Source organism: Pyrgilauda ruficollis, unplaced genomic scaffold, assembly GCF_017590135.1.
Source record: "Pyrgilauda ruficollis isolate IOZ18807 unplaced genomic scaffold, ASM1759013v1 scaffold26, whole genome shotgun sequence".
NCBI classification, from domain to species: Eukaryota; Metazoa; Chordata; class Aves; order Passeriformes; family Passeridae; genus Pyrgilauda; species Pyrgilauda ruficollis.
In genome coordinates, this window is record NW_024523933.1 from 527,185 (window position 1) to 551,273 (window position 24,089).

The 24,089-nt window shown below is 35.1% G+C and overlaps 1 protein-coding gene across 4 annotated transcripts in view; it reads right to left on the minus strand.

Annotated features, from left to right (window-relative positions):
* DACH1 (dachshund family transcription factor 1) overlaps nucleotides 1–24,089 on the minus strand; it is a 353,487-nt gene that overhangs the window by 7,407 nt on the left and 321,991 nt on the right. The gene's annotated exons all lie outside the window — the stretch shown is intronic.

Below are 24,089 nucleotides of genomic sequence, written 5' to 3' on the forward strand. Positions count from 1 at the left end.
TAAACTGATAAAAATGTACAATGAAATGCTAGGTTTTGTCTTCAGCTGCAAACTAAGTAAGTCGTCCATTAGATGGTAATGTGGGTATTTCTGGCACTGAGTGCAAGTCCCAGTGGGGTTGTTTGCCATCCAAAAAATCATATTCTCAGAGTTTCTTTAAAACTAAATGTAGTAACAGTGATCATCATGACTATAATACTGCAGTGTTAATTTATGAAAATCTGCAAATCAATGTCCAAGGTGTGCTGTCACATCTGAGTTCAGTCACTTGCTATCTTACAAAAACCTACTGAGGTAAATTCTCCTCAGGAAAAGGATAGTGTTTTCTATAGTTAGTAGCTGAAAATAACCAACTAAGTGACCAAACAGACAGAAAGATACAGCAGCTGGACACAGAGAGCTGATAAGAAAGAAACCCCCAGAGTCCAGGTTAAGAAGAAAGGAAAAGGACAAAATACTTTGTGAGAAGGAAAATCACAGAATCACAGAATGGTTTGGGTTGGAAGGGACCTTAAAGATCACCAAAAACCACTCTCCTGTCATGGGTAGGGATTCCTTTCACTACACTAGGTTGCTCAGAAAACAAATGACAAGATGTTAAATCTCAATGTGAGCTTTGGAAAGTTGGGATGTCAAAATTGTAATAATTTGTTTATCCCTTTTTTTTTTTAATTGTAATTTCTGAGCTGTAGAATAGTAAATCTCAGCCCATTATCCAAGAACCCTTCCATCAAAGTAGCCACAGTTTCATTTGCTAGAAGTCCTAACTTCAGTTAACATATTTTTGTCAAATATCACTGGTGCAGGCCAGTGACAGAAGCCAATTTTCACTCAAAATGGGTCTTGAGGGTATTTGAACAGTGTATCTATTCATCTCTTTGTACTTTCAAAGAACAAAGGTTGATGTCTCTTGTTGTGAAGACAGGAATTTTATTCCCAAATATGTCTCTGAAATTTTCTGTGATTTTAGTTTGTGGGGTTTTTTTCCTGTTTTTCTGTTCTCACTTTCAAACTTCTGTTTCTTTTCATTTTAGGTAACAGAGATTTCATGTACTAATGGTTTCTCAGTCTCTTTTCTTGTCCCTAGGCAGATAATAGCAGTGTTAGCTGAATCCTCTAAGGATGATATTAGCACAAATAACAAAAAAAACCCAAAAACAACAACCAAAAAAACTATATATGCATATGTATTTAATGGAAATAAAAGTTTCTTCACTCACAAAAATCCATTTGAACTCCATCTCTATGGCTGGTGACTGAGCTGATCTAAGATTAGGGTCCTCTTCTAAAATCACATGTTGCAACACAAAATCCCCAGGACTAGCCCATGTGCTCCTAAAGGCAGCAGATGCTTCATACTGGAATTGAGTATACAGTCGCCAGACCCTCCAACCATTAAAAACTGCTAACTTCAGCTTAAAAAAAATAAAATATTTGTGAACTTAATTGGGGCTACTCATATCTAAATCAAAGCCAAGCTGCTCATTTGTGCTAAGTAACATAATAAATTGCATTTCCTGTCAGGAAGTAGCTTTATTGAAAATGGTAGCTATTTTCTCAGAAGTTATTTCCAGGCACCTGTAATCTTAATGAGGTTTGTCCCTTTCAAAGAACAGTTGTACGTGCATGCCCGAATGCACACAACCTCTTCAGCCCAGAGCTGATAAAAGCATCTGCATGCCATAGCTCAAGCACATTAAAATTATATAACTGGTTGGTTTATTTGTTTTAATAAGATGGGGCAAATGTGAATCACAGTGTACTTCTAACCATTCATTCAAGCTGATGTTTTAATCATTTGGAGGAAGAGAAACAAAACAAAAAGAAAGGGATGGCAAACAAATGGTAATGATTAATGCAATATTTGATAAGACAGCAGTGGGAAGTCAAAATAAAAGCAAGCATATTGTGGCAGATGGAAGGGATCTCAGTCAAGTTGTAACCCTTCTTTAAAAAAACTTAAAGGAAACAACTAAACTTTTCATATATTTAATTTCAAATTGAGACATAAGAGGATTTATTTTCCACCAAAGATGGAAGATAAAATGGGAGTCCAACTTCTGAATAATGGGAAAATAATTTATGACGAACTTCAGTCTTTTTCAGTCTGCAGAGTGTGAGACAAAAATCCCAGCATTTGTAAAATTCAGTCATGGGATCAACTGAACATAACTTTTCATAGTATTCCTAAAAAAGTGCAAAACAGTACATTGTCAGGGGAAGTAATTCCTCCTAGCGTCTAGAGTTGATTAGAATTTTGAGGTTTTACAACTCAATACTGAAAAGGAGGGATGGAGGGATATATACTCAGCTGACATTGTTACTGGCAGCACAAGTAGATAATATATTGGGGAACATGGATGGATCCACTGCCATCTTCCATAGCAGAGTACAGGAGATGCAGGAAAGCTGGCTCAACCACTGAGGCTTTGAAATTCAAGCAATTTTTTCTTTTAAAAAAGTGCCCATCCAGTTTTTATGCAAAGATGGGTGATTTCACACTGCATGTTCATTAAACGCATGCAAATATGAAGTATGTAAACATATTTGGCCAAACACTATCCCAGTTTGCCCTTTGTGTAACACCAATAAATTAGTTTCAAATTTGCATATTGTTATTAATCATACACCTTTCATTTCTCTACTTAACATTCATGTACAAATATATTTGTGTTAATACTCAGTACAAATATTCAGGAAACTGAGATATCCATGTGTTTCTTTTTAAAATAGCAATTTATATGTAGAAGATTTTAATTCTAATTTAAGACATAAAACTAAACCATGGATGTATAAAAAAGAGCATCTAAACACCTTTTTTCACAGTTATTTTCAAATATTGAACTATCTTCTCTGAGTGATTTTACCATGTGTTTTAATCATTAATATATATTTCCATTACTCCCATGTTACTGTGGGAGTAAGCTAAAGGTCAGCAATCTGGTCCTTAGTAAACTAACAAAGCAGGGGAGTACCTGAATATGTCACCTTCTATTATTTAAAGATCATATACTATGCATAAAACTGGCCATTTTGAGGACTGAAAAAACTGAACTAGTAAGATGAGAAATTGTTTGAAAGAAATAGATTTTTTTTTAAAATCACACTGTCTTTTATTATTGCTTCACAAACTTAGCAACCCTTTTTCTCTTTTTCTATTTGTATAAACAGAAGAAACCATACCCAAAAAAAGGCAACAGAACTGATTACTTACAAGCACTGAACCTGAGTCACTAAGGCATTGTACTGTGTCAATTCATGTTAGTAAAAAAAAAAAATTAGTAATGATAAACAACAACAACAGACACAAAACAGAACAAAACCCTCTCAACTGAAGAATCATGTGGAAAAGTTATTAAAGGTTGAAGTCACAGCTAAATACAATCAGCTTGTGAGCTTCCATAGCTCATTGTGTTCAGTGCTGTTTGTATCACAGTGTGGATAATTTTGGTGCTGAACAATCTGTCCTTCATAGAACAGTTTTAAGTTCTACAAAAGGTGTGTTTTATTTGTTACTGTATTTCCAGAAACATAAACGACTTTTTTTTTTTAGTATCAGCAAGAAACCCTGGATCTGATAGCATAAAATTGAAAAAGAATTCAATATTGGAACATAGTTTCTGCCTGGCACTTTCTGCCTTTGTTTGTTTTTGGGGTTCTTTTTGTTAAGTCCAGGTGGAAACAGAATTTACTATTCATTCTTTTAGTCTGATCAGTCTTCTTTCACTTCTCTCCATTTTGCCTCCTTTTTTAGTGCCTTGCTCAAATGATCACTTTTTAACACTAAATATCATAATCAAAGTATCTTACATACAAGATATCAATGATACAGTTAAGCTTCAAACAGACTAAAAAAATAATTACTTTCCTTTTCTGGAGAGAAAGAGTGGTCATAAAATGAAACTGGAACAAAATACAGGAGATCAGTGTTTGTTGGAGCTTTCAGCAGTTTTTGCTGAATTACAGAAATTATCTACGCAAAAGTATATGTAAGTCAGTATTTCTTTAAAACTACCCTCCATCTACATGCAAAACAGAAATGTACACAAATCCTTTCCATCACTCAACTAGAAGCTGATACAGTAGGCAGGATACAGGTGTATACAACTATAGATCCCATAATAAAATATGAATAATAATGATCTTTCATACAATTCTCAAAAAGGAACATGGGTCATGATAATTTTGCCAGGAATAGTTGTGGCCATAGTTAGTACTCTCCATCAACAGACAGTGTGATCTTAATTTCTTTCAGCAGATACAAATAATTTGTGAAGACGAGCTTTTCTACAGTATTATCTTCTCTAGAGCTTTACCTCCATTACTTTACAAAACACAAGAAAAGACTTGGATGTAATACCTACTCCTATGCAGAGAACCTCTTCTGGTTCACAGAACCACAAACCTACCTCACCCTTCTCTCCCAGCCACATCTTTTCTAAAGAAGTAATTTGAATTTCATGTTGCCCAAGTAACTGAAAGGCAGACTAGTGTTTGTTGTCTTCAGATTAAACACCACAATTAATACAAGAGTATGTAAGTGAGATGCCATTTCAACTGCTGCAAAGTCTACTGGAAAATAGAGGCCACTTAAAGAAAGCTATATTAGTCCGCATACATAATTCTGGAATATGTGGAATCCTTTCTTAATATCAGTATCACATTAATAATATCAGTATCACCCCACTTTAATACACAAACACCCCTGCTCTCATTTCATCATCTCATGTGCTAAAACAGAGTAACCGCCCAATGCAAAACGTGAAGAAATAGTCACATGCAGAACAGGGAGGAATGAGGCTGTAAAATAGATTGCACAGCAGCATGCTCATGGAAAATCTATTAAGGATGCATGGGATGTCAAAACATATGTAACATAACCTTGCTGCTTTTAGGTATTTTGTATGAAAGCAAGTTTCTGGCACCAAGCAGTGCCATTCAGCTCCAGAACAAGAGTCAAGACAACAGAAACCAAACCAGAAGTAATGCCCTAGGAAATCAGCTATGAACTGACTTCAGTCACACATAATCCTTCCATCACACAGAAATAGACATAGGTCTTAATGAAGTTCCCAGGGCTTAGCATGAGCAGCATAACTACAAAACTGAACATAAAATCAGCTCATTAATTCTGAGGAAGATTTCAAGCTGAAACATGTAAATGGGATCTAACCCAGTAGTTAGCTATGAAGCAATTCTTAAGCAAAAGGCTTTTTTTTCTTTTCCAGAATGAAAACTACCAGCATTCTATATTATGAGGGGACTCTGCTTCTGTGGCAAGTGCTAATGCTAGCCCAGGTAGGTTGCTTTTCAATTCAGAGATCAAACTAGTTCTCCTAATTGTAAACTTCCATCTTGAATACATCTTCATAGCTGCATTTAAGTACTGCAGTGACAAGCCAATCTTCCCCATTCCCTCTCAGTAGTAACATAATTTCAGATAGGTACTTCAAAATGATTATTCTACCCTCCCAGGAAAAACTCAATTAGCCTTAGGGCCAGGTGGTTTGAATTTGGCACCACTCTGTGTCTTTGCCAGTAAAGACTCCTCAGAAAAAAACAGCATGTCATGACAGACTGTGTCCTGGATGCACCCCACTACAGAAATCCCAGACCATATGGAAGCAGCATGCTTTCCCAGAGAGAACTTAACACCATGGTTCATCATCAAAAAGTAAGCAAGAGAAAAGAGAATGGCTAAATTAAACCACAGAGCAGTCTTAACCAATGACTTCGGGATCAAGTGACTACCTTGCAGCCGGAAGCAATGAGCTGTGCAAAATATCTGAAGTGTTAAATTTTCTTGCTTCAAAGTGTGAATTTCTCAAGACTAAGGAAATGAAAAATGTCCCTTCCTGGTTGCTTTTACTCCTCCCTACCCATCTCCATCCCTCTCCCCACCTCCCCCAGCTTTCCACTTACAGTGCTTCTTGTCAATACCAACACACTAATGGCATTGTACAAGTCACTTGCAGGACATTCCCTGGAACAGCGTTTAAGATGCTGGTTATCCATGCTCAAGGTGAACTTAGACTGGAGTAATTTCAGAACAGGCTACTAGTATAAGACAAAGAATACAGTCCACAATATGAACATAAAATTAATTGATTTGCTTATCAGAGAAGAGCAACTGATCATTCCTTGTATATACATTAAATAATAATAACAGACACAAACCTACTCTTTTGCAGGAACTCAGCTCTGAGTGGTCTTCCAGGATGATGGATGTATTTAAATGCTTTTTATGAATATATTTGTGATATAAGAGCCTGAAAATGCAGATTTTAAAGCCCATCTAGTATCATTCATAATGCTATGCTACTTCAGTAGAAAAAGAGGCAAAAACTGAGTATATCCTGGATATATTTACTGAATATCTGGCCTGGTAAAGTACATTTGGCTATAAAGTTAATTTTAGCTGGAAAAACTAAAACGTCAATGGTTTTGCAAGAATATGAAAAAAACCTAGATGGAAACCTTATAAAATGAGTATTTTTCTGTGCACTGAATGTTTGAGATCAAGCTCTGGAACCGTTGTCCATTTGGAACTGGAATAAAACTGATATTTGTATGTTTTAATAGTTTTTGAGCCTTTCAATATTTTAGCATTGGGAACCAGATTGCATCAGATGGCATAGTTACTGCAGTGAAAGTGACTGTGATTGTCATAACAAATTTGATGGCAAGGTTGAAAATGGAACTGATCCTCCAGCCACCGTACTACTTTTATGATGCTTCCAGTATTTCCAGTGAAGCCAAGGAGTCTGATCCAGCCACAGTATTTTATGTCCAGTTCAGCAATGTGCAAAGTTACTGTTCTCTCTCCAATGGCTAAGAGCGTATATCTTTGAGTCAGAGTATAAAGCTAAAAATGAAAGCAAATTATTGCTGCTTTTTATTTTATGTTTGTATTCAATATAGCTTGATTACTTGAAAGGAGTCATAGCCAGCATATTGCAGTATGAAACAATATCATGAAAAATACATGTCTTTTAATGCAATGGTTGCACCGACAGTTTGTCACAGGCAAAATCTGCAGAATCAACACATAGACAAAATAAACAAGTCAAAACTTAAATTATCTAATACAGCATTGTATATTTTCAACAATCCATATTCTAATTTCATGCACATAAAGCAGCACTGTAAATTTTTTGGTCCTGCCTTCATAGCAGTTTGTTTCCAAGGCCAGCTGTAGCACACTGTGATCCATCCTTTCTAACATCCATGACAAAACACACTATTATGCTATTGCTGCTTTTCCTAAGCTATTAGAGGCTGCATCACTTTAAAAAAATAAGGCTGACAAGAATATAATAGAAAAAATGTTTTTACCATTACTGGTACACACTTTGTGTTTCTCAACTAGGAAAAACAAAATGACATCACATTATCATTATATATGCTGCTGTCTCCTAGGATGTCCTTCAGGTGTTACGGAACCCTACAATGAGCAAAAGCAAAATATTTCTTTTTAAAGCTAGCAGTCTATTCTATAGAATATATTTTCCTCTTTACAAGCCAGCTGGCAGCTCACTGGAAGAATACTTATTATAGATATATGATGACAGCAAATTTTAACTTAAATAGAACGTGATGCTGGCTAAGTAGTCCTTCCAAATGTGTTAATTTTAGTTTCACTTCCTTTAAACTTCCTTTTCTTAGCTGACTTGTTTTTAAAAATTTCATAGGTACTTGAGATACTAATAGAGATGGGTCAAATTCCACATCAAATCCACGAGAAAGCCAAATTCTTGAATTATACAAAGGTGAAATTGTTTTGTTTTATTCTTAAGCATATCAATATAAAAAATAAGCACTGTGAGAAAACACTATTTTTAGAATTATGGTAGATTTAACATAGCAATTGCTTGCTTTTCTGGTTTGCAATATGAAATTTATATGAGTATTACAGACATATTAAAAATTTGTTTATCTTAAAATAGATTATTATAAATATTTCCTATTTCTCAAGGACACAGAAATGCCTAATTTTAATATTACTGCCAAAGACAGAAAGGACAAAACCTAAAATCTTTGGCCACTTTTAAATTAAATCATCAGACTCTCAGCTAGTTAAAGTTAATATAGCTTTCTTGATGGTAAAATTATCTTTTTTTCTTTTTCTTCAACTGATGAAACAGAGCAATTAAGTTGGAGTGATATTTTAGGAAGATGATTGCCTTCTTAACTCTTAACACTGCACAAAGGGCTGCCTGCCTGATAAAATCTCACAGTACAGTTTTATTTACATTTTAAGTCTAACTGCTTTTTTGCCTCTTGAATATTTTAAGTGAATGTTGAACTTTCATTCTCCTTAACAGGATTTCTGACCCCTCAGTTATCTTAGGATTATAAAGGAGAGACAGTCCTGTACTACACCAAAATGCTGTCACTCAGCAATATACCATTTCTGATCTAATGCAGAATAATTAAGGTAAGTCAGTCTATTAAATTTTTTCTCATATGATGATCCAAGTAAGGTACATTTACACAAAATTTCGGCTATCAAGTATTAGTTTGCTAAATCCCATAAAATATTTCTCCAGCTATTTCCCTCTACAAGATTTGAAACTAACTATAATTAGCTGATAATAGTTGTAAATTGCTGTATCCCCTCTCTTTGCCACTTTTTAATGCCTAGGACTCTGATCCTTCACCAAAGAAAATATAAAAGCAGAAGTTAATAACATAACTGAACTTCTACTGTGCCTTTCATCCAAGATCCAGAATACTTTACAAATATTAATTAAGTTTCACAACACCCTTGTGTGACACCAAAGCATCAGTGCTGCCATCAAGATATCAGCAGATATTATTTCTTTCTTCATGCATAAAAACTTGGTTTCAGCTTAAGGCATTGGTTAAAAATGCCCTGAAGCATGCCAAATGAGGTATTCCTTTGCCATTCAAGAGCAAAACATCAGATGTAAAGTATATAAGCCACCCCAACAAATGGCACCATTTTAATTCTGAAATCAATATTAACCACTCAGTTCTTTGCTGAAAAATGTAAAATGGGCAAAACAGTCACTCCTTAGCATATACTTCTTGTGACTGTGTCAAACACTACATCAATTCCTTGCAATTAGACAATCTTGAAGTATAATTACAACCTTTGCTATAAAATTGATTTATTGTACAGGAAAAAAACCTCCATACACTACAAACAATAACAACCACTGAAGAAATTACTTTCTCATCTCCAGAAACTGAATTCAGCCTTTCTGGAATATGACTGAGCTTACTAAATTTATTTCTAGCAGTCTATACTGGGGTACTGAAATTATTATTTATAACGGGATGAACTCTACTATAGATATTTTCATATCTATATAGACACAGAAATCTCTATATCCAGTGAGGGTCAAGGGCCACAAGCACAGATGTAGATGCCTACATTGCAGACTTTTATGCTACATCAAGTTAATTCCAGCCCGTCTTGTTTGCAAGCATAACTACATTTAAAAGGCAAACATTAACTAGTTGTTAATTACCAATCAGTAATGATATATAGTAATAAAGTTACAGTAATATAATGAAACTGTATGAGTAATATGATACTATCTTCCCTTCTAGAGTTCTGTGATACTTCCATCTACCTCCTTTTTTTGGTACCTCATATATCTCTTTTTCTATCTCAATTTATGGCTGCTTTTGTTCTTATTTCAGAGTTTTCAGAATGCTTTTCTGACTCTTGTTTCATGCCTTGTGCCTTGTGTGGTAGCATCCAAATGAAACAAATGCTGCAAAGCTTCAGCACTAATGCAGAATTCTAATTCTCTTTTCTACATTTGAGAGTCATGCTTTATGCAACTTTCAAAACTCTTCAGAGTTATATGAAACAGAAAAGGAATTGTCAAGCTGGGATATTTTTCCAGAACTGATGCAAAATTACCCATTTCTAACATCAGTAGTTACAAGAAGTCACTGAAATGCAGCTGCTGTAGTGTGATTACTGTCACAACTGATGCTGGAATTCTGAGGCAAGCAAAAACAAAAATACAAAACACATGAAATTCATCACATTAACTTCAGACACCTGCACTGTACGTAGCTGCATTTGAGCTGGTTTAGCAGACTCCCTATACAATCAATGAAGAAACTTGGAAGTTGTGATTCATTTTCTTCAAAGGGAGAGATGTGCCTATTACTCTTCATTGACTTTAACAGGAGTCCAGCCAAATAGCTCAGATAAAGACATCTACCCCACAAATGTGTGAAGTGGAACATATCCCTCCCACTGATACTGTTTGGATATTTTATAGATAATTACATTGCCTCAGCAGCTATTCCACACCTTCAGAACACAGAGCAATATCTATACTGGCATTATGGTATCAGCAAAGTCCCACTATATCTTATCAGTTGAAAAAAATTATAGGATAATGTATAAAGAATATATGACTCTGTATACCATCTTGATAGCTTAAACATCCTGTTTATTAAATTCTAAAGCACTCTTAAAGAGCACCTACTTTTTGGTCTCTGCAGGCCTGGCTTTCTCAGGTATTGCATGTCTAAAATGAATGCAAACACATTAACGTGTTTATAAACTTGTTCAAGGATTTAAGCAAATGCAGGCATATTGAAAATGAGTAAAAATCCCATTGTGCTGTTTCACTGTGCAAATATAATTTCTTGTAAATTATAAACCCCCAATCATTTCCTTATTTCAAGCGTATTTTCATTATTACAATAATGTTGTACTTATCCTCGAAGTGAACGAAAACTCCTTTTCACCTGTCTTACTATGCACGTTTTTAACATTCTGTATAGACACCATTTTAACTAAACTTTGTCTTCTTTGTCCACAGACTCTATTTCCAGCAATATTAGAACCTGACAGATTACTTTGGGATTTTAGGTGTTCCTCATTTTAAGTAATAGCCTTCACCTTTTTCCCAAAACACCCAATCGTCCTTTCATACCTGTTTTTTTTTTTACAGAAATAGCTCTTAATTTCATTGAATCTCCTTGCAGTTCTATATTCAGATTTTGCACAAAACTTCAATACTGATGACTTTTTTTTTCCCCACTGCATATTCTCTTTCTGCATGTCTGGCTATTTTGGATACTGTCTCAAAGCTGCTGATCACCGCAGCTAGGACCGTCCTTTGTAACTTACATTCATCATTCATCTTACTCCAAGTTCAATCATTAAATGCCAGGTAGTAACTCACAAACTGTTTTCTTTTTTCCTCAGCTGTTAGTCTTGCAGGGTATAAACTAACCCCACATCATGTACAAACTCCTGCAGTACTTTAAACTCCAGCCTACAATGCTAGTCCCTTCTGCTGTGCATAATATCTGTTCCATAAAATCTCTGAAGTATCACAAAATAACAAAAACAATAACAAAAAATACCAAAATTTTTACTTTGTCATCCCTGTTGTAAAATATAAAAAACCCAGAAATTATCATCAATTAAGAATAAAATTGAAATAATTTTGAAATTCTTGAAAACTTTTGGTGGAGGGAATAGGGTTTCTCCAAATTTAAATGTTGCTGTAGTCAAAATGGCACAGAATGTGAAATAATGTGTTTGTTTTTCAGATACTGTAGGTCTGAAGAGATTTTTTTTGTATACTTCAATTATAAAAACATTTAAAACATACAAACTTGTGCAATTTTTATTTTAATGAAGATGAGAAGTTCATTAACGAAGATAAATATTTCATTAGATGTTAAATAAAACAAAGAGATTTTTTGGCTTCTCTCAGCACAAAATTCCTTTGAAAGATTAATTAATACATGCAAATTATGCAAATTAGACCCATGCAAATATTTTATGAAGACAATTAAGGGAACCATTAATTACTGCTTTTTTTGCTTCAGTGAGATTCATTCATTTAATTTTAATTTCACTTTAACTGTTTTGATGTATAATCTTGCAGCTAAGAACTTTATCTTTCCTAGTGGGTCACTTAAACTTATAAATTTCATCAAGTGAGCAGCAACAGAAATCTGCAAAGATATTCTCTGGGCTATGTTTAGTATCAAGAGAAATTTTTGACACAATGCACTCCTAGAAACTGCAGAACTGGAAGGGAATGTGAGCTCATTCTTGGACAAGGTTCAACTGCTGGAAAAGCAATTAATTTGCTTTGGCTGTGCTAATATAGGGGAATTAGAAAGTGTGACACAAGACAAATAGAAATAATTAGTTCTCCAAAATGATGTTCTCATTAATATGGTTTGAACAGTAGAAATAAAAAACATTATTGTGGCACGTCTGCATTCTGTCCCTAGCCACAGGAGGTAGGAAAATGCAACATACAGCATTTTTTCACCTTTGTAGTTTGTGTGGTAGTGGTATTTATTTTCATTTTTTACTGTAGGTTTAAAGAAAGACAAATTGTGGACCTGATCCTGTTATCTAAACCCTACTGTACTTACACAAAGCATGAGGAATCCCTACGCTTCTTCCTGTGAAAAGATGAAGCTATAAACATAACTGACTAGGCTTTTCACAACAATACACTCAAGTTCCTAAATTGAAACTTTTATTTCAATATCTTTCATTTAAATAATATTTTATTACATGCAATACCCACAGTATAATGTGGTTTTTTTCTGCAGCTTAAGCTCCTCTAGTAAAAAGATTGCTCTAGCAAAGGAGTTACGATATCCTCTCCAAATCCGACAGCATAATTTTCTTTTTCCACAACATGAATACACACAGAGACATTTTACAAGGTACACAGAGGGGGATTTTCACTTGCTCTCCTTAACACTTACCCCAACACAAAGCCGGTTTTCCACAAGCAGTGAAAATCACTAGCTGGCACTCTTCACAAAAACAGGCTGCTAGAAGGCTGTTAAGAACATCTGCCCACTTACACTCTGTATTTCTTAGCTTGTTGCAGGATTAAAGGTAATGGAAGACTATGCGGCCTCTTTAAAATATTAAATATAATAATAATACCCCTCCCCTGCAGGTTTGCCAAGTTCCAACTGAAAGCACCTCCCTTTGAAAGTTTTGCTGTCTACACACCTTTTGTCTAGAATCAGATATAAATTGATATAATTTATTTCTTATTTCAGTTAGGTGGAAAATCTATAGCATCTGACTGAAATAGAGATTTTTCTCTTTAAATACAAGGAGAGAAAATGTGGCCATGTGTTAACATTTTTTGAAAGCTGATTACCACAATTAACAAAATCCTTCAGTGCAACTACTACAGAGGTTTAGCAAAATTACCCAATAAAATGTCTAGAACTCACATTGTAATAATTCATTATAAAAATCCTAATATCTTTAGGGACATACTGATAAAAAGTTAAAATCTCTGAAACCTTCCTATAGCTACATATTGCTTAACAACATGGATATAGTACGTCCATGTTCCTAATTTGCTAAGAATGCGTCAAACACGTGGATGAAAGAACAGGACTCTTGAAAAATTCTGGGAAGTGCCTTCTTCCTTGACCATTAATACTGTTGCTAGTCAGCTGATTTTTTGAAACTTTTATTAAATGTGTCTGTGTTAATGATTTCTATACAAACACATATTAGAACTAATACCTCATATCATATCTGGTAGATTCTACACCAGCATTTCCTAAAAAGCTTTTGGCATTCAAATGCTGTTCACCCTTTGTTGGGATCTTCTTATTCTCCCTCCACATTGCTAACTTCTTTCTCAGTTTTACATTTTTTACTTCTTCCTCAACTTTCTGTTTTAATTTCTGGGAGCTACAACCTTCCTCACATTGTCTCTCTCTCCATACTTTGAGTAATCTAATCCATAAACTGAAATTCAGTCACCATATCCATGTTGACAATTGACACGGCCCTTTGTACTCCAGATCTGTTCCCTTCTGTCTGACATAAAACCTAAGTCTGCTTTTCTGATCCTCTGTGTGCATGTGTCTCTGCTCTGACAATATTAGTTTGAGAAAAGAGAGCTGTTAATCATTCACCCCTTCAGATTCCTCCTCATCTTCCCCACTACTACTGCTCATAGTCACTATGAACTACTCTTTTAATCTTGTCTGTCAGTAAAGTTCAAAATCAAGGTATCCTGTTTGTTTGTAACTTCTGACTCTTCATTACAACACAGTGTCTAAATTTATTCTCAAAAAAGTCTCTGCCTCTCATTCTCCTACCCCTCTTTCTAGCTATAAATTCACACAATGTTTCTCCTCATATCTCACCTACTAAAGTTTCTGTCTCAGTTGTATAAACAAATTTGTATGGCAAAAATATTTTCCTAGTCTGCTTCTTTGAATTGTCACTCTCTTCTAATTCCTTCACTGGCTCTTCCCTTTTAACAAGTAGAAACACAGCACTTGAAAGGTTTTGCCTTACCCTTCACCTTGTGCACTACTCCTTACCAAAATGCTTCAAATTAGAGTGATACTTCCAAATAAGCATCCTCACAGTGCTGTCCACAGTTAAGAATACCCTCATGCAATGCTTACAAGATGAACTCACTACAGCCCTTTAGATGTGAAGCCTGGAGTTGCAGATGAGTCTGACAGAAAGACCTGAGATCAGGAATGCTGTCTGAATCCATAATGTGATGAGAATACAGATTCATGGACATATGTAACTTCCAATGTAAATCAAAAGCACTTACCAGTACAGTCACTAACATCTCATAGCCATCATCTCCCCTCAATATTTGTGTAAAGTTTTAAGGCAAGTAACATAATTTGGTTACATTCCTTCAGTAACTTTAGTTTACCTGGATATAACTGGGACAGTGATTTCAATACTATTGTAGGGGACATAGGTAGGGATGATCACAACAGAAGATTTAATGAATACTCTTGCCCCACTGCTGGGAAGAGATCAGTTTACCTCTTAGAAGAAACGCATTAAAATACTTTTTCACATAAAACATTGCTGTTGCCGTAACACAGTTGTGGACAGATTTGCATTTGGTGGCTCAGATTTAATTAAATGTTACATCTTCTTTGTGTTTTTGACTGAAACATTAAAAGGAATGTGTAGTAATGCACACAGGCTTTCAGCTCCTGAAACACAAAAAGTTCATACTGGTTTATTTTTACTTCTGTGAGTAAAAGTATTGCAGGTATTGAGCTTGTGTGTACACAAGAATGCTGAAGAAAAAAAGTTCAGTGCAACTTTGGTTAGGAAGCTGGTAGATGCTACACTAATTAAAAAATCCATTCTCCACTACTCTAGCTTCAAACCTTTGAAATGTCTTTATGCAAGGTGTTTTAACCAAAATGGTTATATTTATGTAGAAGTACCTGAATCTAGAATTTATGTCAGCTCTTTTTTACAAAAGATGAATACACAGGGTCGACTTAGTATTTGACTAGCACTCATACAAAATCAAGTAATAATCAAATAATGGTAGGCAGCATATGTTATTGTATTTTCAAAGCTTTGTCTAACAAAGAAAAGACTTGAAAATGCTTAGACCAGGTGCACTTTGTCATTACCCTGATATTCACAGAGGTTAGCCATCAGTCTGAGCAAGTGCAGAGCAGGCACAGATGATGTGCTCCATGTATTCTGTTAGCAAGGAGTTTTGGGACATAAATCCTGTCACTGGTATTCAAGTTGGTAAATTCCATCTAGTTTTCCATATGTCTGTACAATGAGAAAGCATGACAGAATATATAAAAGGGAGGGCAAAACATGAAGGGCAGAATAAAATCTTGAGCTCTTGCAAGATTTAGGCTCAGTCTCTGTTATACCACAGATTTCTGATATATCCATGATCAAGCTCCTTAGCCCCTCTATATATAAAGATAATTGCTTTGTTCTGCATCACAGGAGTACTTCCTGATGTGAAGACTAAATCCATTAAAGACTGCAAAGTTGTTCAGATATTACAATGACAAAATTTCTAGTAGATTTCCAGTTACTCCTGGCATAGCTCAAAACAATTTATCTGAGACAGCCACAAGGCTACAAATTGGAATCAGTAGCACAAATAAAAAAGTAAGTATCTATTTACTAAAACTTAAATTCATGCAGAAACATTATAATAGTTTAAGTTTCCTCTGAAATTAAATAATCAAAATTTAACAAACTCATTTTGGACTAGTAATTTTTTTAGATTTAAAAAATTAGTGTTTTCCCATGAATAATCTGTCCTTAAACAATTTGTCAGAACTATTATGCAAAAACACACTTTACTTCAGCTTGATGCCTAATTTTGTTTTGTTTCAGTATACTTATTTACACTAGCAGTTGAAAAGAATTACACACTCTTAATAAATACATTCTGTTGAATGTCTGCTAAAGACCAATTTTGCTTCTTTACCTATTTTTAAAGTATGATTACTATTGCAAGCTTCATGGCCAAAATGAATTGCTTGTTTCAAATCAAAATTAAAAGGAGGTATCTATGAAAAGATTTTAATATTGAATGTACAGATAGAAGTCAAAGATGTTCCAAAAAACAGAAAGTATGAGAATATGCTAATACACATTAGCAAAGTTCAGGGCTTCCACATCCAGGACCATTTATCTATTTGGCCAAAGAACTGATTTTGAGTCACACATGGTAAATATTATCAGTTCCTTTTGAAAGTCAGTCAGTTTGGAATTCTTTATAAATAATTAAAAAAACACCCACAACTTTTTCTCCCTATTTGACTTTTCCTAAATCAGTCAAATGCTATGTTAAATACAAGCTAGTCCACAAATAAGAGGGGAGCAAGATCTACATAAATTATCACATGAATGCTGGTGTGTAATAATGACAGGAGTGGCATACACCTTACCTTTAGAATTAACACAGTGATAAATATATTTTTATTTAGCATATACAATAAGCTATGAATTTCCATTTAATATAACCCAAGTGTAGAATTCTGTATGTTCAAAGGCAATCTAACTGAGCAAAAGGGGTTTGGTTCAACATGCTATGATTTGAGTCAGACTTCCACATCCTGTAAGGCTGCTTCCAGCTGCTGCTCCAGAAAGGCCTGGATCTTCTGGAAGCATGATGCAGATCTCACAGATGCACTGCAGCACCTCAAATAGCACAAGTCATATACTTGTGGACAAGCAAATAACTTTTAAAATAGTGCAAGAATTAATGTTAAGATAAGCATATATTTACTTCTCTCTGAAAACATCATTTCAGAGTTTCAGACATGCAGAGATAAAATAGAAAATTGATTATGACCTGCCTTTGTAGATTAGCTCACATGCCTTGCTTAGAAATTTTTTCTTCTTTGATGTAGATTGGTGGCTGATAGTCAAAAAAGGCCACTGAATAGGATGGTGACCATTCATATTTAATGGTTTAAGTCTCATTGAACTTGAAATTCAAGTTTTGAAATCTAATCTGGATTGTATGCTTCTTTTTACCTACTCAAGCTGTAGCACCTTTCAGGAAGGACATATGGATTTCCCTGTCTAACAGATTTCCTCCTATGTGTGCTAAATGGATAAAGTAACGTCCTGGCTACTAGTCTGCATTACTAGTTCTCCAAAGCACAGCACTTTTAGAAGAACTGAGAAATATTACTGTTATTTTGGTGTAAGAGTTGTCTCCCTCATTCTTCACACAAGTCACAAGGGGAAGTGCATTTATTAGAAAAATCCCAGATCATTAAATATTTTGACATCTGTTGATGGTGAGGTCTAAAGGATTTAATAGAAGAATGCAACACTAATACTGAAAGATGAAATTCCTTTATATGGGTATAATACGCAAACATCAGGATATTTTAAATCTTTATAGAGCTTAAAAAACTAATGCCAAGAAACAATCCTCTTTATGACATATATTAACATGACATGATATGATGTTATTTTCCAGCACTTGTCTAAGATGTAGTAAATGTGGTGGAGGGAAAAGAAATGTAAGAAAAAGAAAAAGAAAGAAAGAGCTCTCTACACACTGTATAGGCAAATACTGATAAACAGCTTAGCTTACAGCCAGCAGATCTAGCTCCTCAGCCGGCCTCAGAACATTCAGGATTATAGTTCAGCTGTGAATGAACTAGAAATCCACTTTATTTATGCCTGTTTCATGGTAGGCTATAGAAATACCGTTTGACTGAAACAATGTTGTTGTAATCAATTTTTCATCCTGGTTTACAAAAAAAATCAAGCCTCTTAGTTCTTTCTCTAAAAGGGAAAATGTTATATAGTTTTTTAGCTGATGAGACTATGCTAGAAATATATATTCTACCTGCCTGATCAGGTTTCAGTCACCTTCTGAGGGAGAAAAGGAAGGGAACAGAGTACTCCTGGGAAACAAAAATACCTAGGATGGTGCCTTGCCGTGCCCATCCTTCCCAGGCAGCAAGACAACTGGGGTGACCCCAGAAGTCTATTAGATAAGAATGCATCCATCCTGTCCTTCCCTCTTTGAAGAAGATGAACATGTAGGTTGAATGAAAATGAAAGTCAAAACAATTCTATACAAAGCCTCTGGAGCACAATGTGGGGTCTTTTTAATATTCGTATTGTCCTGAATTTTCCCACTTGACTCTGTTCATGCTTAGTCATTAATTTTACATACAGTTTCTTAAAAGTGAACTAAAGCACCATGTTGGAAGAAGATCTGATTGATTAACCATTCATCTCAGTAGAAAAGTCAGGAACATATTTGATTTCCATCAGCTCCATATATGTACAGCTATAAAATGAGACGTAAATTGCAATAGATAGCAATTTCAAATAAAATGTGAAAAATTTTAGGTAAGAGTATGTGTTGAATGAGACAGTTGAATAAGAGTACTTTGCAACATAGATATAACTGTATATTCACTCTGTGCCTTTCCTTTGCTTTTTGGGTAATAGGTAATAGGATTATGTACCTTGGAAGTTTAAAGGTGTAGCTAACAATGACCTATGAACACTATGAAACAATTGTCTATTTATAGGTTACTGCCTGCAATCAATATCACCTTCTGTTTAAGTTAATCAATGTTGTCTTTAATTGATTAGCTTGGGTTGAAAACCTGCCAAAGTGCTGACTCCTGGGCAGGTGGATAGGGAACTTATTTATTGCTGTTTGGTTTCTATGCATTTTAAGATAATGTCAGTATTTATCCACAGTCAATGAAATATGAAACAAAATAAATCTTTAACGTCTGTTTCCTCATCAAGTATTCCAGTATCAAAAGTAAAAGACAGATGAACTAGCAAGAGATGTTTTAAATGTCTACTATAGAATCTAGGTTTAAAAGCTAAACTATGTTGGATAGTCTGTCAAGCCAAAAAAATCAGTAAAACAAGCGTCTTTAAAACTTGTGAGCTGGTAAAGCTAGTAAGGCTTAGGGGAAATAAAATGAAATGTTTAAATTAGTGTGCACAGAGAGAGCCAAGCTCTTTCTAAAATGTATAAAAATTAAGAGAACCTATTTTCAGAGATGTATCTTCTACAACAGTAATGAAATTCAAGGTGGTGCACACAGATTAATGTTGTTATTTATTATTATGTATATAATTTCATTGAAGTGAATAGCACTGTTCACATGAATAATAAGTGCATGACCCTGACATTAATACAAGGTGTTACACAGTGAAGTCAAAAAGCAGCTGAAGTTTAAGGCACTAATCAAAAGGAAAATGAAGCATTATGTGTTTCTGCAAATGAGAACAGTGTTGAACCAGCAAATATTTTATGAAGACTGAACAAAAATGAAATAGAATCAGGTGGACTATCCAAAGAGAGTTAGTAAGGCAGCTCCACTAAATGTCACTGAGGGTTAGACACTAATATTTTAACAGTGTCTCACATTAAGACCAACACTAGGTCTGAAAATAAATTTTCTTTTGAGCATAAGAAAGACAAAAGAGAAGAGCAATGCAGAAAACACACTATCCTTTAGCTTCTATAATTGAACAGTGCATGTGCATACATTTTCACCAATGCATCAATTTGTTTGACAAACTCTGGCATGCAGAGAAGAATCAATAACAAAACAGCAGATATCACTCCCCAGTGTGTCACTACAATGGCTTTGTTCCGTTCTGTTCTCTTTCCCACATTTCTGTTACCTCAAATCACTACTCTTACCTAGAGAGGTACTAGAATAACCCAAAGGAGAACTGTCACATTACAGAGACAGTCTTTTCTTATGCCTGCAGTTAACCAAAACTGTAGAGACTGAAACCAGTTGTCTTACTGATCTTTAGAAATCTTAAAAATGGAAAATTTAATTAAGAAACCTGAAAATCAGACAGGTAAAAAAGAAAAATGCTAAATCTATCTGTCAGATTGTTCAAAGTCACATTTTCACAAGACATGTTATTTCACATTGGCAGCCTTTCAAAGTGCTTCTTGACTCCTAAGATGAATAAAATAATTTTTATTGGCATATTAAATGGAAATTATTAGGTTCTTTTCTTATTTGTTTTTTTGGTGGGGTTTTTTTGTTTCTTTGGGGTGTTTTTTTGAGTTTGGTTTGGTTTGGTTTGGTCTGGTTTGGTTTGGTTTTTTCAATTGGGCCTAATGGAATAACAGGCTTACTGGCCTAAAAATCACAGAAATGTTCATCGCCAAACAAATCAGTCCACTGTTTTGTCATTGCTGCTTCACAGAACCTTTTTATATTTCTATGGGTCTAGAATAGTCAGCTGTTTGTTTCCATAAACAGCCTAGCTAAGTAGCAGATGTTTCCTTGGGCAGTTATTCAACATATCTAGAAAAAAAAAATCCCTTTGCCTTCCAGGCTTCTGACAGCTTTGTTTCCAGCTCCTGACTTCTTTTCCCTGCTGAAATGTTCAACCTTTATAGCAGGCCTGCACAACAGGTGGGCTGTGGGTCTCTTGCAGTTTGAAAAACCATTTGTTTGGCCCTTCAGCTGCTGAGAAGCATCATGTACTGTTTGATTTGCCCAGCTGCCAAGAGGCAGCAACAAGATGTCCAGCAGAAAATGCATATCTCCTGGCTTGTCACTGATCCCTCAGAATGCACGCGCCTCCTAGTCAGCCACCCGGTCAACCAGCAGCCACATGGCTCCAGTTCATACACACACACATTGCCTTGCAGGTCAAGAAGTGACATATTAAGAAATATTTGGGATATTCAGAAGTAGTTCTTGGCAGGGGTTGAGGTGAAACAGAGGTGGAAGGAAAATGAGAAAGCAAATGAGAAAGCAACAATAGAGGGGAAGCTGAAACAGTGTTGAAATGGGTCGACAGAGAAGAAGGAATGCCACATGGGAAAATGAAAATGTATTTTCATTCTGCAAATGACCTGATACATTCATTTGAGAATTCTGGCTCTATACTAAACCCAAGCACCTTTCTGCTAGATGTCCCATGCAATAATAAATGAGTAACAACAAATCCATAGTACTTACTAAGTGGTGATAAAACCAGAATAACTGATGAGGAAGTGTCAATTGAATAAAAATGCAGAATTTACAAGTTGATACACATAGAGAGACATTTAGCAGTTCCAAGAGTTTTAATAAGGAAAAAAAAGGCCAAAAAATCTTGGTAAAATGTATAAAGAATCAGGTGCTTTCCTTAGGTTTAATCAATTATTACTTTAGGGAACATATGGCCATTGTTTTACATGGCATTATACAGATGGATGACCTCATCCTTAGGCAGCTGTGATGCAAATGGAATTGCTTTAGGTAAAGGGGGACATGGAAAGGAACAGATAGAAATGCTGAGATAGGAGATAGAAGCTCTAAGAGAAAGATGCAATTCTTGAGAGGACTCTAAAGATAAAGGAAATGTACTTAGCACTGGTCATCACAGTCAATATCATGCAGAAAACAAATGAAGAAAAGACTAAAGAGAAGACATCTTAGTTAAACGTGCTGCAAAGAATAGTGATGTCTCTGGAAAAGAAATACATGTTCTGTCATTTGAGGATATTGAAAGCTATTTTTAAAAAAATCATTAGCTAATTTGAGAGTAGCCGTGCAATAGAAAATGTATCCTCTCTACGATCAGTAGCCAACAGTAATCTTCTCTAAGTCTACAAACATGAACTCATAAAAATACTCAAAATTTACAGAAATTAGGACAAGTCTGATGTGATTGGAATTGGAAATAAGGACAGAAAAAGTGACTGGAGGAGTGACTGAGACTGGCTAAATACATACATAGAAACACAGAAACCAGGGCACTGGAAGACACTGAGAAATTAGGTACTAAAAGTGATTAGCTGACAATAACTGAGACTGAAGTTAGGGGACTGAATTATTTACATTAATTGACAAGAACAGAACTCAGTTGTTGAGAATACAAGGAAAGAGGGGAGACAGAACACAGATAGGGCAAGAAAGTCAAGCAAAGTCATATGAGGTTTCTTAGAAGGAAAAGTCATGGTGAGTAACTGGACATGTGGCATACAAATAGAACGTTATGAGTCAGTATCGAGACATCTGGATCTTGATTAGCAAGGATATTAGGCAGAAGAAGTCAAAACTTTAGTGGCTGGAATTATAACTGGATATAAAAAGAAACTTGCCTTGAAAGGTGTGAGGAAAAAAAGGATCGAGAAAGAAATTGGAAAATTTGAAAGTTGTTATTAATGTTGATAGAAAACCCAGAAATAAGGGAGAGCCAATAAAAAGAAAGCTTGATCGAGATACTGTTAGAGGTGATACAGGTTGCAAGAAAAATTAAAAGAAGATTCTGTGCCCAAGAGCACAAAATGTATCCCAAAATGTCTTTATCTCTGCAAGTATTTGTAAAACTGCCATAGCAAAAAGATCATTCCTTAGGCCACACCATTCATATTATGGTATTACAGTTTATCAGTTGTTTGGTTAGCTTTATCACTGTGAATCTTAAAATTCAATTCTGTATGGTTTTCAGATGTTGCGTCACAGTGAAACTTCTGACTTTGTAGTTTACTTGTTAAGAAGACAACCCTAGGAGATGGTTACCTAGGACATTAGTGAAGCAAAGCCCTCAGCTCTTAGGAAATGCCAAAATGGGGGTTTAATATATGGAAGAAATTTATATAATAATTTACAACTATTCTGTAAAGCATGATGTCTAATTATGGAAATATTATACATAAACCAAGTATTATATAAAGCATTACAAGACACACTGACCACTGAAGATGAAGAAAATATTGGAGAGATATCCCTTTATTCATCCATATTTTTGTCCCCTGCACTGAATGAGACAAGGTACTGTGAAAAATACAATATCTAATCACATAATTAAAGATTGTATCATGACACATACACAAAGGCAGTTGAACAAAGGTGCGGAAGACAACCTTAATTCTACCATTTCCTAATTTTGGAATGCTTGACTTCACAGCCTTGATAATGGCCTTTTCCAATAAAGTTTTTGATCTCATAAAAAATATCATCACATATTTCCACACACTTTTGTCCAAGATTTATATATCAGAAATAGAACTGTGTGCAGTAGCTTCACAGAACCACCAAAAGTTCCCTTTCATTGTGGAAGTCCTTCAGATACCCATCTTTCAAACACAAATATAACAAGAAGAATCAAGGACTATCAGTAGCTGAGATTATTACGTGGATTTTGCTTGTTGAGAAATAGATTAAACAAGTTTCAAACCAATGCAGAAACAATTTAGGTTATGTTTCAGGGCAAAAGACTAAAGCTGTATATAAGCAATTTTTATTAATGTGGAGGGCAGCTGCAGGGCAGCTTTCCCCTAGTATTTGGGCAGCAAAATGCACACTTACAATGGGCAAATTTAAATCATAATTTATTTCTTGTTCTTGTTCAGTAGCCTGCAATGGAACCTCATACAGGACCAATGTGCTGAGATGCTGTTATTTTCTTTATTATCTTAATTCTCTATTCCTGGATCTGTTCAACATCTCTATTTCCTGCCTTGTCCTTTCTAGGAGGGGAAAAAAACAGATGGCCCTGGAAGGTTTTGTGAGCATGGTAGCTGAGTGGTTTTTCTTACACCAGGAAGGTATAAACTGAAACCACTTAGCATTACACTTAACTGAACTGTTAATATGAGCCTAGAGAAGAGGTGGAGAACTACAGAAAGGGAAGATGTTGGTGGGAATGGGCTTAGAAAGGGTAAGTTCATTTTGCTAAGGGACAGAAAGAGTAGGTAACAGACATAATTGGAGAAAGCTTGATAATGTGCTAGAAGAAAAAAATATTTGCAGCGGAGTAAGGAACTAAGGTGTGAAAATTTGACCAATGGACAAGGAGGATA